This window comes from Trachinotus anak, unplaced genomic scaffold (genome assembly GCF_046630095.1).
Source record: "Trachinotus anak isolate AG129_WGS33_773 ecotype Australia unplaced genomic scaffold, CSIRO_AGI_Tana_v1 ptg000018l, whole genome shotgun sequence".
Lineage (NCBI taxonomy): Eukaryota > Metazoa > Chordata > Actinopteri > Carangiformes > Carangidae > Trachinotus > Trachinotus anak.
In genome coordinates, this window is record NW_027273869.1 from 3,818,732 (window position 1) to 3,834,479 (window position 15,748).

General features: G+C 40.8%; 1 protein-coding gene across 3 annotated transcripts in view; it reads left to right on the forward strand.

The window, feature by feature from the left end:
• Positions 1 to 15,748, forward strand: part of nav3 (neuron navigator 3) — a 456,492-nt gene that overhangs the window by 64,030 nt on the left and 376,714 nt on the right. For 2 of the 3 annotated variants that reach the window (XM_071502611.1, XM_071502609.1), the window contains exon 1: positions 9,509 to 9,833. The exons of the other annotated variant lie outside the window; for it this stretch is intronic. The gene's annotated coding sequence lies outside the window, so the exon portion shown is untranslated. Of the gene's footprint in view, positions 1 to 9,508; positions 9,834 to 15,748 lie in introns of those variants that run through there. 3 annotated transcript variants of the gene reach the window in all.

Sequence of the window (15,748 nt, forward strand, 5' to 3'; positions counted from 1 at the left end):
GTGCACTGACGTGTGTGTTAGAGTTGGGCTTTTGGCTATTGACGAAATCCAGATGTCAGTCACAAGTTCTAATGACGCAGTTCACTGTTCGTGTTACATGTGAGGGACCATTTTAATGGCTATGATGTTTGATTTTAATGGACTTTCAAACAAATGGTCTATGCTGTATATTCCTAATGTAATTACACTGTCATTTGTTCTCTTAATGTAACCCTCTGACACCATGTCTGACACACTGTTATTGTACAACTGATCTAATTGGAAAAGTAGGGAACCTGTTAAATTGTATTTCTGTTAATGAGAATGATAGTACATGAAGGTAAATGTCAAAATATGACACAATTCAAAACAAAAAAGGTAAATTAAATGTGGAGATTATTAAACCAGAGTGTCAGATTAGAGAACTCGCACTAAAGAGCAGCTCAGGTGTGGTGCCGTTTCTTCTAAAAGACCAAAACTAACAATTGAGAGCGTGTGTGAAGCCTGTGGAGTGATCTGGTTTTCTGCATTAATTGGTGATAAAATGTTATCTGATCTTCATCTAAATGATAGATACAAACAAAATGCACTGAAATTTGAAATCCCAACAACTGTCTTTATTGGACATTAAACATTGCTGCAGATAAATACTCATTTGCTTTGTTCGGGAGTCTTTAGAGCATCAGATCAGTGTTTGTGGGACTGACTCAAAATGAACTCGTGTGTGTGTTTTCATGGTGGTGGAGCAGCATTCACCCAGTACAACAAAGTGGCTCATTGATGTGTTTTTAATAGTTAGTTAGCGTCCCTAGCGCTGTGGGCCTAAGACCACTTTGTACCAAATTTCATGCCCATCAACCCCAAAGTTGCTGAGATGTAACAGTATGGACCAGACATTCATGATCCTTAAGGGATGAATCTGAATATGACTTTGTCACCACCTGACTTTTTCTCTGAGGTTGATATTTGTGGTTTTGAGTGAAACGTCTCAACAGTTGGACTGATTTCCATTTGCACTGAACTGAAGGTTCTGCTGTGTCTAGAGCCTCACAGAGCTGCTAGCTCGACTGCAGACTCTTGGTTAAACTGCAAAGCGAAACCCAAGTGTATTGGCTACTTTCAGACCAACACAGATGTTATTGTCCAGCACCCATGTTGTTTAAATAGCAAATGAAATTGCACCCATTTGAGCACCTGTGGTCTTAAAATGAGGTGTTGTCCAGCGCATTGCTGGGGCACTGCTATCTTGACGGAGCAGGAAGCGATTGCAGGACTGACAAACAAAAACCTGGAATAAAGTCCATGGAGCAGTATTTCACTGTTACTTTAATGGCGGATCTTGACATAATTGTACACATGACCGTTCACTGAGTTTTTACCTTTGTTAAATCGCCTGAAAATGACACCAGGCTACACTATGACTACACACACCTACATACATCAGACTGGTCAGTAGTAACTCAAGTAATTCAAATTTCAACTGAGGGTGCAAAATAATAAACGAAGAATGTAAAAGCTTTACACCCTCAGTTTAATATTTTGCACTGTTTGGTAGCATCTGTAGGCAGTGTGCTCACACACTTTCACTTAGTGCACGGGCAGATCTGTTTCCTCTGCAGAGAAGAGTTCTTACTTACTGTCTGGCAAATCTGCTGTTATAATAGCAATTCACCAAGGTGCCACTGCACCAGGCTTTTAATGGGAATGGGAGATCTGCATGCTAATTGGTTTATTGCATGTTACGCCCAAAACACTCCCATGATTAATTAGGAGCCTAAGTACAACCCTTTTGCAGCATGTACTTGGCTCAACAACTTTTTTTTCCACCATTAAACTAGCAAAAGTGGACTTGGACACGTCCTAAATGCACATTACACCATGTAGCATGCACATAGTTGAAATAGGCCCTTCAGGTTGTTCACAGTCTTTGTGCAGCTGTGTGGCACAGAGAGAGAGGCTGTGTCAGGCTTTGGTAGGAGGATTAACTCATCAGTAGTTTTGGTCCTTTTATGGTATTTTCTAATAAGAAAATAAGAAGAATTAATAAAGAGCATCTCCAGCGTTATCTTTAGAAAGTAAATTAGAAAGAAGTGTTTCGTTGGGTAAATGTCAGCAGAGTGTTTTCTGTTGTAAGCAGTGAGAGGCGGTGACTCAGACACTTGTGCTGCTGTACACTTCCTCCTGAGAGGACCCCTGTGTTGATTAAAGATGTCACTTCCATTCTTCACTGCATTGTTTCCTCTTGGCGGGCACGCTCCCACCTCTGCCAGCCACTCATGTTGTGTCAAGGTGAACTGATCATAACCGATGCTGAGAGGTACAATTATTTTCCCATTCTGCTGCAGTTATTGATCTTTTCCCGGTCAAAATGGATTAGCCATCAGAGTGAGTCCAAAAGTCTGTGTGAGAGTCGTTCAAACAGATGAAGGGTGAGCATTTCCTGGTCCTTTATTTGATCATCTCCCTCTCTCCCCCGAGAGAGCAGGGGGTCTACAACAGTTTCAAATACCACTCTGGCGGCTCTTGGATACATGATGGTATCTATCATGATCTAATCACTCCCCTCAGTTTGCCATCAGTCCACAGAGGACTCAGCAGAGAGACTCCCTGAGGTAAAGCCCAAACATTAAAGCCCAGTCCAGAGGTATCTCTGCTTTGAGAATATTATTAAATGTCATTGATAGAATCTAAGAAACTGTGGGTAGTTGAGAAGCTGGATGGGATGATGAGATAAAAGTAAACTCTTAAACAAAAAACTTTTGTTTTTATATTCTCCGCTGTCTGCACTTTCCAGATATCACCTGTCAATCATTGTGGGTATGTGTGTGATTGTTGGTGGAGGTTGAGCTTCTCTAACTGTGACATAGCAGCAGCAGATGATTGTGTGAAGCTTAAGCAGAGCTTTATTAATAACAGCAGGTGCTGCAAAATAGATATAATAACAGTAATGAGAATCATGCTAATAATAAAGTGGTGCTAATTAAATCCTATAAAAGAGCTGTAAACACACTGTGACAGCAGATAGAAAACCACACAATGTTGAATGCACACAATGTTACATGGGCACAAATGATGACATAGATGACAAATGGTGTGTTTGCACAGAAGCCACACAAAACATTTACAAATGTGCTATAAAAACACACATGTAGCAACACAACAATACAGTCATGAATCCACACAGCATAACACTCTGTGTGGATTCATGACTGAAACTGTGCGTATGCACAAAACCAGAAATATGCGTACACATTCTTTTTGTCAGGATTATGAAGGCGTGCGTATGAATGATTCACTTTTATAAATCTCACTCACCGAGAAACTGGGTGCATGTGTATGAGCCTCATTTCCACTCCCACAATTTGCCATAAGTGGATGAAGACACTCCCTTAATCCATCAGTCTGGAAACAAAAACAGTGTCTGTGTCACAAGTTATCAGGAATGGCACAGAAAAGAAACACAACTTCTCTGATTGTTGGTCTGATCACAAACAGGAGCTGATCAGTAACCTTCAGTTCAATAACTCAGACTGTAAAGTCCTGTTTTACTCTGAGCTTCATCTTTCAGACCAGAGACGTCTTCATCAGGCTCCAGACAGATGTCAAGCTGCGATTAGTAAATATTAAAATAGTAAGAAACAGTTTACAGAATGACTCACAATAAATAATGAGGATATAATAATATCAAATAAAGGAAACAATGAAAACACAAACACAATTATTTCTGTTTATGAATTGTCAGATGGTTTTTGCTGTGTAAAACCTATAATGATAATAATGAATTCAAGCTCTGTGAAATTGGCTATTTTGTTTTCTATTTTGTCTCGTCTTTACTTTGCATTTTCATGTCACTGTATCTAACTTGGCTCGCTCTAAAGAAAACCATGTACATGCATTGTCAGAAGAATACGTGAGGTGCGCTCAGTCTGATCGCACAATCTGTGTTTATAAATACCACACATCATTTATACATCCGGCCCCTGCTATTATTCCTGGTTAGGCATGAAACTGCCCTAATGACCTGACATGTTTGTCAGCTGCAGCCAGTACATGACACAGCTGTCCTCCTGCTTTAGCTTACGCTGCAGACTCCCCTGCTGAATGGGCTTCACTGTCTCCCTCCATCCCACTTCCTCCTGGGCGAGTGCGAGACGCCTGGGCTCTAACACCACTGACCTCTACATGACTGTCAATATTTGTGTCTGCAAAACAGGAATCTAGTCCAAGTTGTGAAGCATGCCCCGCCAGACGGGGCCCAATTGACCCCAGACTGGGTGCCTCAGTGCATGGAGGAGAGTCTGAGGACTCTGTGGGGGCTCTGTGCACTGGACAAAGGCGGGCGGAGGAGGTGGGGGGTGGGGGTGGGGGGGGTGTTTGGCCTGGATGGAAATGGGAATGGACAGACTCATTACACAGCACTTTACACTGTGTTCCCATTTCCAGTTCTACCCTCAGGGAGAAAATGAAGCTTACAGTATAGAGACAAGCCCACTGGTGCTGAGATCAATTGTTGTCAGGGTGGATGGCTCTCCTCCATTGATGATGTTTCCTCCCTCAGCATGAACACAAAGAGAGTTACTGTGTAAGGTAGTTTCTCACTTGCTCTGTCCCTCCCCCAGCCTCAGCAAAGAGCACTGCAGCATTTGTGTAGTACAATAGGTACAGTCACAGTCTATAATGGGTAATGGGATTTCTGTATACTGGAACCAGAGAGCTGCACAAGGTGCAAATTACCATTAAACATGTCCAGATTCAGTTCATGTGTCAAAATGAAATAAAAGTAGCTTCCCTGTTTTAGTAGCCTGCCCTCATTCGCCTTCTTCAGCAGGTTTATCTGTGTATAAAAATCTGCTAGCTTTGGTGTAAAAAGGCTCTAAGTGTTAAGTGATGCCCTCCCTAATGACCAGGCCATCCTTACTGCTTTACAGATATCCTTGTATCCTTGTGTTTTATTTTTGCTCACAGAATATTTGTTTATATATTAGTCAAATACTGCAGCCGGATGGTGATGTCCATCAGGACAAAAGCCATTAGGCCTGATAATGAGAGACCTGACAGAGGAGCCGGCAGGTCTTAGAAATAACAAGCATCAAATAAGGAGCTTAATGTGTTGTCAGACTGTCTAGACTCTAGAGGAAGGATCTAGAAAGTGATGCCCGCTTTTCAATAAATTGCCATCTAATGAAAGATTACCGTGAGGTCACCGGTGACCGTGAGACAGTTTAATGAACAGATATTTGTTTGGTAATATTATCTCACCCTCACAAACGCCGGCCACCGCAGTAAACGCTTCTTCCATATTTTGCCTGTGAGCCGTGACATTTCTCCAGCGCTGATATCAGTGCTCATGTCCATTCATTTGCTCATTTGGAGGCAATTACGGCTGATGCCATTTGTCAGAATGCAGACGTGGGCGTTTCGGCGCGCGCGCTGCTGATTTGCACCGCTGTCTGTCAGAGTAATTAAACCACCATGAGAGGTGGAGCACCTGATTGATTTCTTTGACCTCTTTTGTGTAGGAAAATGGTTCAGATGGAATTCACTGTGACATCAGTAATGCTGTGGATTCTCAACACACACACACACACACACACACACACACACACACACACACACACACACACACACACAAACCAGCTGCTGTCTGACCAGCCAGGAGGTTGTCACACTGTCAAACCATTAGCAGCTCTTGAGCCGATAGAGTGTTGAAATTTCTGAGACAAGAAAATCTGCTCCATTGTGTGAAAGCATTGAAAAAAAAAATAAAACCACCACCGAGATTAGGCCATTTAATCACTGTAACTGAAGCAGTGCTTCATTTTGCAAGCACCTATGCGTACACACATCCACTCTCCTTTCTTTCATTGTCTTTTGAGCCTTGTGTGGTGTCTGCCAGGCTTCTTTTTTGGTGGAATATGAAGTGGTGTAGGCAGTCACCAGGGAACCAATTACTATTTCAAAGATTGCCTGGTTTTATCTATTTTTTATGGGAGGTACGGCATGGAGGGGCGCTCTCATACCAGTGCCCACCCCCTCTCGTTCTCTCAGACCATCCATTCAGAGGCAGGCTGGTTTAGTATCAAGAGTACCACAGTTTCGCAACACTGGTAGTAATAAGATGATATTAGCAAGGCTCAGGAATCTGTTTAGATGCCTGTTAGTGTATTTTGTTTTTGGCTCTGCTGGTTATCGTTGAATCTTTTTCTTCTGCTTCCTTTAATGTGGCTTTGAAATGAAGCAAAAATCATGTGGGGTTGAAATGATTAAGTCAATTGAAGGGTCATAACAGCAACTGAGTATTTTCATAGTATTGGGCAGCTTGCAAGAAACAGATAAAAAAAAAAGTCAAATTTAATGCAGCACAACTTAAGATATAATGACTTTTAGTTCCTAGCTAAGAAAAAACACTGGATCCTACACTTCCCATAATGCATCTTTCATTAGACGCGCCTTGCCTGTTAAATGTTAATGTCTTCACACAGTTTGTGATGCAGGATTTCCGTTTCTGCTACCTCAGTACGAGTTAAAGGCCCTTGTGGAGGTTTTACCACTTCCAGAGCAAAGTGTTTAAGAGTCTGTTTGGTTTTGTTGTTATCTCGTGCACAAGGACACAAGTGACAAGCAGCACAGTCAAGCCAATGATTTTCTTCCACTAGCTGACAGTAGCTTGTGTAGTTTAATCTGTAACAGCAAATACACTTTGTAAGAAATTTACAGAACAGTACAGTGGGGAAAAGATCTAATTATGAAATAAATTCAAATCTAAATAATGTTTTTCCAATATTTTGAAAACAAAATGATCTTTAAAAACGTTAAAAATGAAATTAAAATTCATTTCATTGTTTTTTTCCTCCCTTACCCGTCAAACAAGAAAGACAAATTGAGCTTGTGGGCCTCCAACCGTTTTGAGATTTTCAAGTGGGCCATGAGTTGGAAAAGGTTGGAAACCACTTATTTACATGTTTGGCAAATGTGTTGATACTAAGCATATCAGTAAAATGTTCAGAGACAAAGTATTTGTTTTCCACCAAAATATCTGTTCTTGCAGCACAATATCCACTTTTGATTATTTACATTTAACCCAAACCAGGATCTTTGATTAACCTTGAACAAAGTGGTTTTGTTGCCTAAAACTAACCACAGATGGGACTGTTGATGCCAATTCCAGTCTCTTACAAAACACATTTGCTGTGTCAGTTTAGCTGGATATAAACAGAATTTCTAGGAGCCAGGGTTGGTTGGTGGTAAGAAGCCCAACAATGGTGAGGAAAAAGAATACTAGCAAGAAAACATGGAGGTAAACAATGCAGGTTTCAAATTCATCCAAAAATCAGTGACTATAAACAAACAGCTTAGGAGAAAAACCTCCACAGGGTACCTTTAACCCTGATTACATCCTCAGTTCTCTCAAACATGAAAAGCTCTTTCAAAGATACAAAATACATCATGCAACAGTTTCCACAGGCTCAGCAGATCTCCCCAGGACAAACAACTTAATCTTGATGTGCAAAACCAGTGTGTTTAATGTCGGCCTCACATCAAACAACTTTCCAAGTGATTTCACTTTCACAGATAAATTTCCAACGTCTAAAATCCTGTCATGAGGATCAGTTTCCTCGTGCACCGTCATCTGTTTAGTGTAAGGTGATTCTCCGAGCTGTTTTAAGTCTGTTTTTTTTCTGTCGTATTGTTACAATAAAATCAAACATGTTTAATTTTATTGCAGGTTTTTAGTTTTTGCTCATGCAAATAGTGACGTTCAAGGATGTTTTCTCCAAAAATGTGAGTGGTTCGGTGTGAGGCCAGCATTACATACATAAGGGAGGCAAGGAAAATAATTTCAGAATAACACAGGAAATAATAAATATGTGCAAACAGAGGCAGATAACGGCAATTAGAGTGTTACTAACTTCATATGATAATAATAATAATAATAATAATAATAATAATCCACCAGGAGCATGATGGGAAAAAATCTCAAAGGAATCCAGTCTTGCAAATAATGACCCTGCAAGATCCCCAGTCTTTATAAAATCTTATGGAGACTTACAGCACATTGTCTTTAGATGTGAGAAGGTGTCAGACGTAGGTCTTTTAAGTCTTTTCAAAGTCCTCTAGTTTGTGGTCGACGACAGTTTTTGGGTTCAGAACTGTTTCTCAGGCAAAAGATGAAGTCTGAAGATGTCAGCTTTGTTTCTGCGAAATCAGTTTCATTCTTTTCTGATATTTTTTTACTCAAGTGATTAGAAAAAGATGAAATGATAATGAGTTGCAGCCTTAAATGTAAATATTGTTAAAACTTTTATATATCAGACTATTTTTTTCTCAATCAAACAATTGGAGGACGTTCAGGTACGCCGGGTGTGTAATGTTTAACTTGTGTTACAGGGAAATACAGCTCACCAATATGACCACGCTGCAAACTGGAATCTAATGCTCAACGAGGGAGGGGGAAGAAACACGTGTCAGCAAAATGTTAATGTTGTTCCTCATTACTGCTGCGCCGTTGGAAATGGCACATGAAATAAACCATCTCCGGCTATTGTCAGTGCATTATGGCTGAAGCACTATGTTGCAGAGCACAAGGGGAGGATGATGGGGAATGGGGTGGGGTGTTGAATTATGGGAATGATCCGGTGCTACCATAGGTGTGCTCAAGGCTCATGTCCCTCCGCTGTATATTTCTGCCTCTTTCATCACAGCTCCACTGTGCGCAGCTCATACATGTAAAGCAGCTTTTTGATGGAGAGAGGGGGCAAAGAGGAAAAAGAGTGTCAGGGAGGAAGATGAGTGGGGGTAAGCAGGATGCTAGAGGAGGGCAGTGAAATGGAAAGATTGTTTTCATTAATCTTTATTTATTCAGAGAAGACTGACTGAATGCACATGCTCTTTCTCTGCAGCGTCCTGTTTTGTATTCACATTTGCACCCATTTACACCTGGGAGCTGCCCAGTTTTTGACTGTTTGACCAGTGTGCAGCTCACTGGAACACGTGCAGGTTAAGTGCTTCACACAGGAGCACCTTGACAATAGTAATTAAGGCAGTAAGTATTTTATTATTCACTTCCCCTGCCCAGATTTCACCGTAGTGTTAATGTCACAGAGCAGCTTGTCTGAACTTAGACTCGTGCCACATTAAAGGGCCTTTATGTAAGTTTTCTCTACTGCCGTACGCAGCTTCTTGCTGGGAGCAGCTTGTGGTGATGGTCGCTTGCCAAGAGCTTCAGCCATCATTGTGTTTACGATACAAGTTATTACATGCCCCCTGGGCAGCGCTATTTCTTCAGGGCAGACTGAACGGTACAGTAGCTGTGTCCCAACTCATGGACCGCATCCTTCAGAGGTTGCATTTGAAGACCGACTGCGTCAGAACAGCAGAACTACACTGTCCTATTTCAAAAGCTCCGTCAAATGTAGCCAAGAAATGCCAGGGCAACGAAGGATCCAACAGGTGGATCCTTCGTTGCCCAACCTTACTGAAGATTCTTTGCGTTCAGAAAGCACGAGGGTTACACTTTTCAAAGTAAGTATTGGATTCAACTCAGTTCAACAGCTAACGGTACAACTGTTAAAACCATGGACTTTAAACTTGTTGTCACAGTTGCTAGGCGACAGGAGCCGTGCTTTGCGATGCAGCAGTAAGGGTTGGGGAGGCACAGCTGGTGATGCAAGACAAAAATCCTCTGTAGGCTAGACCATCTCATTTCGGTTCAGCCCTCGTGGTCTACGGCGGCCACGAAGGGCCACACCTTAGTAGAGACTAGTCGACTGCGTCCTCCAAAAGATACAGCCCCTGAATTTGGACACAGCTAATGACCTACTTTCGGAAAGTTACGAGACATTTCTTCTAGACTGGTAAGTAAACAGCTGTTAATGCTAACGTTGACTATATAGCAATATCAAAACTTATATAAAGTACCTTTAAGGCCAATTTGTCTGCTTTGGGCTGTGTGACGTCGCCAGCCGCCCATGTCTGAGAGGTTCTGCACATAGAAAGTGCACTGAGAGATAACCAGACAACTAAATGGATTCTTGTCTTGAAGAGCGGTTGTGTGAGGAGAACTGGTGTTGAACTCCTGGCCCTGTTCTCCTTAAGCAGTTGGACATTATATTTTCTCTTTTTGCCTTCCTCTCGTCCTTGTCTTCTACTTCTTGATTTTTGTAGCAGTTGGAAAACATTGTTGTCGTGCATTACTGCCACTGACTGGAATGGAGCGTGGATTAGTAAATGCGCACGTGTGGAACACCTGACCAATGCAGACTCTAATTGTAGCATGAACTGGGTGCGGGTCTGCACGACCGGAGAAAAGACTGCAGCTGTAGACGATTACCCGAAAACATGTTCATGCCCTTAGTAGTCAGAATGTGTTTGCACTGTTAGAATGTGTGAATTCATTTGACATCTGCAGTGTTTTCTCTTCAAATGATTTCCCATTTCTTATTATTATAGTTTTGACCATGAGTTCTAAGATCTAGAAATGTAATGACAGTGCGATGACAGTTCAACAGGGCTGGAACATTAACAGTCAGATGATCACACAGGGTTGAAACAAACCTCCAGTCTGAGCATAATCCAGCCTGTGATTATGTTTCCTATAAAACATATTTGCTGTTCCAGTTCAGTTGTATATAAATGTAATTTCTAGTAAACAGGGTTGGGAGCTGACAGTGAGAGTGAAGGCACCCAACTTGTCAGCTTTATTCCCTTTTTGTATTGAAACACTGTGAGCGCACTCAGCCATACAAGCGTAGAAGTTGAAGCAGTGGATGACTGCGATGAACAAATTGGGTCATGAGTTTGATGTTTGCCTTTGTTTTCTCCTCTAAATAAGTGATACCAGCTGGGAGTTTGTTTACAATGTGTAACTGTCTGATCATTCATGTTCCCTGATCATGTTACTCTCCATGTTGGACTCAAGTTTGTGACGTTAAATTATTATCATAGCCTGTAAACACGATGGCCAAACCAACTAAAATAATAATGTCTTATCGTCACATGTTATATACACCATCCAATCATGTATATTAACTCACACTGGCTTGTCCACTTAAACTAGGGGTTGGAAAAAAAAATCTGTTCAATTCAGAATCAGAAACAGGCAGCACTGTGCTGTGGGGGCAGTATACAAAGCATACATACAAGAGTTACCCTCTGCAAATTAAGGCAAGCATTAAGGCCCATTTTGGATTAATTAGCTTAACTAGTAGCTTTTCAAGAATAAGGTGAAGTCATCACTTCATGTGGCCTCTCCCAGAAGTAGCAAAAGTGGAGCACTGAACTCCAGCACTAGCAAACAAATCCTCTTATCACCCATCAGGTGAAGAAAATCAGGTCTGGTTTTCCCATAGAGGAATGTGTCCCAACCTGTGGCCTATTAAGGTATTGGAAGCAGGCCAACAAATTAAATTGAATGAAAAAAAAAAGTAATTATATTAAATATGTATGTTTATATATGTTTTGTTTTTTTTATGTTTTTGATGTTGTTTTAAGGCCTATCACCAATCACATCATGTACTTGTTTACTATCTCAGTCCGATTAAAAGATCACATTCATGGCAAAAACCAGGTCAGCAACAGGAAAAATTAAAAGGAAAGAGAGTCAAGAGGCAGATGGTGAATCAACAAGTGGTTTCTCCTTTGTCAAACGAAAAAGAAAAATTGAGTTTCCTACATATTTCAGTTCAATCATTAGCATTTGGCCTCTGTATCGTTACTGGACTGCCAACATTTTTGACATTTTCAAGTGGGCCATGAGTTGGAAAAGGTTGGGAGCAGCTGCCCTGGAGCATCGTGGTTAACAATAGGCTTTCCTGACAGTGACTGCGTTCTCCACTGGTGGAAACATAACGTTAGAACCACCACTGTTCTTTTTCCCCTTTACTCCAGAAGCTTTTGTTTCTATAGACGACATTCAGCCAGTGGTGGTCAGCAAATTACACTTCCATTTAAGACTAACATGCTCCTAAATTACAGCAGTTAACTCCCACTTACTTACTCTGCTTTTCTTTTTGATCTGACAAAGCACAGCCACTTATGTTTCTTATTATTTTAGTGAACCAAAAACATGAGTGTATGGTTTGGCAGATTGTAAACTGGACTAAGAGCCTGAAAATTGTTCTCCCCCTTTTTCTATTTACTGAGTCAGGAATCAGTTTTGAGTTGAAAATTGTGACACTAAAAATCTGTTATCAAATTGTGGGATTCCTACAGATTATCAGCCCCGCAGTTTTACAGTATAATCAAGCCGTGAGAACCTAAAATTGAACAAATATAAAGAGTTAACCAGTTTCATCCATTTAATCCCTGTTCATTTATGTGAAGTGAGAGCAGACAGAGCACAGGAACAATAGCCAGGAAGGTATACTATCCAATGCTCCAGTTCAACATCTCCTTACCTAGGTTGCTTATAATATGGAGGATGAGGTGGTGAGGGATGGGGGAGTGTGAGAGATGGAGGAGGGGTGGTCTGCAGAGAGTACGAGTGTTGGGGTTCAAGGTTGTGGTTCTGAATTAGAGAGGAGGAGCTGGACAGTGGTTAGCGTAATACCTCAAACAAAGGTCACGGACATGTCTGCCTGCTCTTAATGTGAGAGATGGTGTGTAATTGAGATGTTAATGGAGAGGATAATGATCCAGAGCGTCCCTTGTTGTCACCGTAGGGCCCCACCACACACCGGTGCTCTTCAGTACCGCTGCTACCATCCTTTGTTAGCAGACACAGAAAAGCGAGGCCATTATTACATGCAGAGTTAACAGGACCCCAAGCATATCATTATGGTGTGATTGTAGAGAGTTATTACTGTTTGCAGGAGTGCAGCTGACAAGGCTTCTGGCCCGCACTTTCAGACCACCAATTTACATTTCTGGTCAGTGCTGACCGCCCGCTCCCACTGGCACTGTTCTCAATTCCATGCTCTGTTGCACATGGATTTCCAGAAAAGATTTGACAAATGAAGGCTTTTTTGCCAAAATGCAATGTAGCCATCTTGGAAAAAGATGATCATTTGCTCAATATTTAAAGAACAAGATGATAGTATCCTTTGAAATTTTTATATTTCTTTAGAAAAGGGGTTTAAGATACCTGATGACGTGAGTGATATGAAAACCAGCCATCATTTTCTCTTTGAATAGTCACATTTTTCACACTGTCAGTTTGGAATGACACCTGCAATATTGATCACTGTATCAGTGAGAGTCTGCAGGGGTTTTATCACGTTTTCAATCCCTCACATTCTCGTGAACGTGATATCAGGAGTGCACCGAGGGAATTTCTTCAAACATTCACTTGGACTGGATGAGGTGATTAGAATTTGGTGGCACAAGGTCAAAGGTCAAGGTGCTGTGACATAACTCAAGAATGCATACGCAAATTACTACACAATTTCACACAAATGTCTAATGGGATAAAATGATGAAGTGACATCATAATCCAAAAACTTTTCTGGCCATTATTCAACGCCATGACGCAGGAACTGATCCAGAGATTATGACTTTGGTGGGATACTGAATTGGTGACACTATTCATGGTGTCCACCTTGAAGCCACAGAGAAGTCTCTGTGGTGATTTGATCAGAATCAAAATGATTTCTTTTTTCTACATTCATTTTTTTTTTTTTTTTGTTCAAACAGAGCACCTAAGGTTACCGTATAATCAATTAAAAAAGTCCATAGGTACAGTCCATAGTGCGTGTAAAAAGATGCAGACAGAGAAAGTGCAATAGTTAAAAGTCTGTATGATTATAGGAATCCCATTTTCCCCAGTATTTATCCTCTTTCTCCCTTTGGAGGTGAAGAGTGAAAGTCATTTTCTCCGTTGAGTGAATAGAGTTGATTATGGTGGTAAGGAGTGTAATGGTAGGAGGATTCCTCTGTATAATTTCTTATTTTTCACTGAGAAAGCAGAATTAAGGCCTAGGATCTCTGAGACAGGGTTCCCGTCCATCCTGGAAAACCTGGAAAACAGCTGACCACATTTCCAGACATGGAAAACATGTGGTCCTGGAAAATTATTTCAACATTCTCCTATTTTCGGGCAAGGTTATGTTCAGGACTGTTGAATAATGGGTTAGCATGTTTTCTTCAGGTGATGAAGCTGACGTGCTTGCTAGCTTGTTTTCCCTTGGATAATAATAAATGGGAAGCTGGGGTCAATACAATGAATGGGAGCCCAACTGTATATTAGTCAAACACCGGCTAAATACTCGCTAACAACACTTTCTACTTTGCTAGCGTCTTTGTTAGCATCACTTCAAACCCATTGCTGCGTTGCTCAGGTAAAACAGATCATAACATGAAATATTTAACTTTTGCAGCGGTAGCTCACAGTTGGTGTGATTAACATTGTTAAAGACGTCACTTCCTGTTTCTAGTAAAGGGGCTAAAAGTGATAAACTGATAAGTAAATAACCTTAGCTAATTACACTTGGAATCACACATTTAGCTGTAAAGTTCAGTCAAGGGAAAATAGTAGGCGGCAGTAATGATGAGGATAATAATTATACATTTTATTTACATATGTGACAAAGTTCTTGCATTTAATTCATCATCATTTCATAATTTCATATTATGTATAGACTGCACTTATTTTAAATCAGACTTCCACAGATAGGAACATAGTGGTGTATGGCGTGCTTCCTGTCTGTCATATGAGCTGGATCATCACTGAAAATGTCCTGAAAAAATCCAAATGGCCCACTCCTCTCCAAAAAGGCTCAACATATGGACAAAACCGGAAAATATGTGTATGGTCCGTCGAAACCAATCCACACTCTCTCCAGCATGAGTAAAAAAACTGATCAAAAATCTTTCCAAAACAAAGAGTTAGTGGAAGTAGACTGGGTTTCCCAGGCTTGAAGCCACATCTCTTCTGATATTACAATGTTAGCTTCCCTTTCCCAGAGCTGCCTTATGTAATTATTTGTATTTCTATTCATTGAGGTGAAACCCATGTGTAGTTTTCCTATGATACCTTTAATATTTTAATATTAATAAGAATAAATAATCATCTGAGTTATTTTCATGGGCTCAACAGAATCAGGGATCCTTTTTCCCTTTGGAAATATCTATAGGTACTGGTAAAAATCCTCTTTGCCCAGCTCTTCAGACTGGCGAGAATCAGCTTCATTGGCCACATAAACACACAATGAATTTGACTCTGTTTTGTGTTTCTCTCAGTGAACTGACAGACTAATACAGTAGACATACAACAGAACAAGATCAACACAGCTTAACGATGTCAAGCCAGATCATTTTTATTTATATATCCATATAAAACTAATCAAAAAATAAACGTAATACTTTTAATTACATTCCTTTAAAGTCTTCACCTCACATATTATCCGAGTCTGGAAAGACCCAGATTTACTGCAGAGGCCTTCAGCCATGATTCAGACAGACGCAGTTTTTTTGTTCTCATCTGTCCAAACTTTCAGCTCTTCATCGTGACAACAGCACATCATGTCCTACCTAAAGCCATGTGCATTTTTTTAAAGACTTGATAGTGTGTTCTCATCTACATGCTATGTGAATACAGATACTGTGGATTCTGAATCTGTCTGGCAGGTTTGGTTCTTTGTTTGGTGAGTGATGGCAGGGGAGGATCTATAAATACTCTGATCCAGGAGCCACTATGGCCTGCAGTTTCCTTGGCATGATTTTAGTTGTCATCTCTGTGCGACATCTGTGTCTTTTGTTTGTATTTGTAGACTCAATGTGATGAATCATAAAAACGGTGATAAAAACACACAATTTCAGGGAATCTTTTTGAATG